Source organism: Tupaia chinensis, unplaced genomic scaffold (assembly GCF_000334495.1).
Source record: "Tupaia chinensis unplaced genomic scaffold, TupChi_1.0 Scaffold145156_1, whole genome shotgun sequence".
Lineage (NCBI taxonomy): Eukaryota > Metazoa > Chordata > Mammalia > Scandentia > Tupaiidae > Tupaia > Tupaia belangeri.
The window spans coordinates 122,631-125,316 of NW_006205016.1; the positions used below are offsets into that span (position 1 = coordinate 122,631).

General features: G+C 36.4%; 1 pseudogene; it reads right to left on the reverse strand.

Annotated features, from left to right (window-relative positions):
* Window positions 1–601: 601 nt before the first annotated feature.
* Window positions 602–2,563, reverse strand: LOC102487426 (N-alpha-acetyltransferase 15, NatA auxiliary subunit pseudogene; annotated as a pseudogene).
* Between the last annotated feature and the right edge of the window lie 123 nt (window positions 2,564–2,686).

A 2,686-nucleotide genomic window follows, 5' to 3' on the forward strand; every position in this document is an offset into this window, starting at 1 on the left:
TTTGTGCTCAGTGAAGAATCCAGTGCTAAAACAGCATTTTTGCTGTCTGAGATATAGTAAAATCTCACAAGACAAATTTAAAGTAATATTTCTGCCACACACCTGCTTTGTTAGCTGTAACAGCCTCCAGATTTGATATAAATTAGTTTAAAAACACGGGTGGGTAGGTAGGAATAGGATATGGTATCTTTTTTTAATCCCTCAATTTTAGCAGCTTTTAATTTTTTTTAAGAAACTGAACCTATATCCTGTAATGTTAGATATTTTATATATACTTTTCAGCAGGATAAAAAAACGTAAAACACTATTTGAAGGCAAGAACATTTACTCCTCTCATTCTGTGTAAGTTAGAGCAATGCAGCAGGTGTGTGACAAAAATATTATACACTAGATATAGTCCAAAGTCATTCCATTTGCTTATTTAATGATGTTCAGATTTCATTGGCCAGTTCTTTAGTTTCTGTAGAACTGTCTACATTAACATCCTCTTCATATCCAGGAGGCATGAAAACCAAAGCATAATGGAAAAACTCATGACAATTTGCTCTATAAACTTCAGCAGCTTCTTTACAGTCTCCTAGGCTATCATCACACAAGGCTTCTAATACCTCCATACATTACTTTCACACACCGCAGTATTAAACAGTCGAATAATACACTCATGAAGCCAGGGATGACTAGAATCAATAGCAAATGCCCTTTTTACTGATTGTAGCATCAAAAGAAATTTTTCTTTCTTAAAGTAAATCTCAAAGGCAAAAAGATGAGTTTCTATCTTGTTCTTCACCAAGTTCTTCAACAGTGTTAAAAATTTAATAGCTTCTTCCAATGGAGTTTCAACCTTGGCCAGTTTCTCAGGGACAAGTTCTTCTTTTGGGCCTCCAGTTTCCTCCTCATCATCATCCTTCTTCTTTTTCTGATTTCTTTGCTGCTTTTCTTTCTCTGCATTTTTTTTTTCTTCTTCTAACTGGGCTTTCTTTTGAGCTCTTCTTTGTTTGTTACGGAGTTTCTTCAGCTCTTTGTCAGACATGTTTGCTGTATCAGCTTCATGTTCTTTATTCTCACCTTAAGGGGGTTGTCATGAAGTTTCAAATAGATCTCTATAGCAATTCTTGCTGCCTTGAAGTAAAATGGATGCTGTCGAAGTACATCTTCTAATTTTAATAAGTCCACATATGATCTAAAATGATCTAAGGGTGATCTTCCTCATACAGTATGTATGAAAGTCAAACTGGTCATCAGTGATTTCTATAAAATGTCTCTCTAACTCATGTCATTTCTTAAGTGCTTCACCAAATTTATTCATTGCTTTATAAGCCTGGGCACACTCTGTCTGGAACCACATGCATTGCATTTCATTCAAATTCTCTACCACTGATGTTCCTTCCCTTGTAAACTTTGAGCACATTTCTTCAGCCTCTTTAATCAGATTGGCTTTTAGCATGTACTTTGCACACTTGGAGTTGATAAATCTGTCTGCTGTGTCCAAGGCCTGGGCCTCGTCCATCCATCTTGTAGCTTCTTTAATATTACCAGCATGCTTATAGATTTTAGCTTTCACAAGAAAGAGTTCTATCAACGTAGGTGTACTTTCAATAGCGGTATTTATATACTCCAGAGCAATAGATGGCTGACCAATTTTGTCATAATGTTGTGCCAAGTAGTACTGAACCCAAAGTAATGTGATTGATGGTTCTTCCTTTCCATCATCATTGGGGTTAAATAACCGGCAGCTTTTTAGGGAGGTTTCATAACCTACTACTAATTCTTCTACGATTGCCACCTTTTCTTTATCTTTGTACAATGACCTCAAACTATGGAAGACTGGTGGACAACCCTTGCTGAAATTCATCCTTAGAAACTTGTCCAAACATTCTTTAAAATTCTCACCGGATAAAAAGTTTAATGGCAGCCTCCTTGGCACCAGTCCCCTGGGGTATTTAGTCCAGGCCTCTTCGTAAATTTTCAGGCGTTCTAACATATTAACTGGCTTGAGAGCTTTTTCTAAGCCTTTGTAATAGGCCCAGTTTTCAGGATTTCTCTCTTGTAGTCCTCTATAATCATCAGCAGCATCTTCCAAATGACACAATTGCAACAGAAGTTCCCCTTTGGTTTCTTCTACAGCAAGTTTATCACAAATTTGCTTTTCATAAGTACAAAGATGTTCCAAAGCTTCTCTATAGAGACCTGCTTCTCGAAGAACTTGATTCTGATATAAAAGTTCACTATATTCATAATCCACTTTATCAGGGGATGTCTGTTGTGTTTTCCTAAATTCTTCTAAAATCTTTGCTGCCATTTCATAATCTTCTAATAAATGGTAAGCTATAGCATAACCAATCCACGATGCTCTCTGTGCAGGTCGAAGTTGAAGTAACTGATACCTCGTTTCCCTGTAACCTTCAAGATCTCGCATTTGAATCTGTAGTAAGGAAAGGTCCCTTAAGATTTGAAGATTGTCTTTATCCCATTTTAGTGCATTTCTGTAACACTTAATGGCTTCATCATACTTCTTGTCTGACCTCTGAAGAAGTCCATAGACATGCCAACCTAAAGAATTTAGTTAAGGATACAACCTACAAGTGAAAAAAACCCTGCTCCAAATGATCTCCCAGTAAACTCAGAAAACGATAGCCATTTAAAAAATTACAAGCTTAAACAAAAAAAAAAAAAAAAAAAGGGGGGA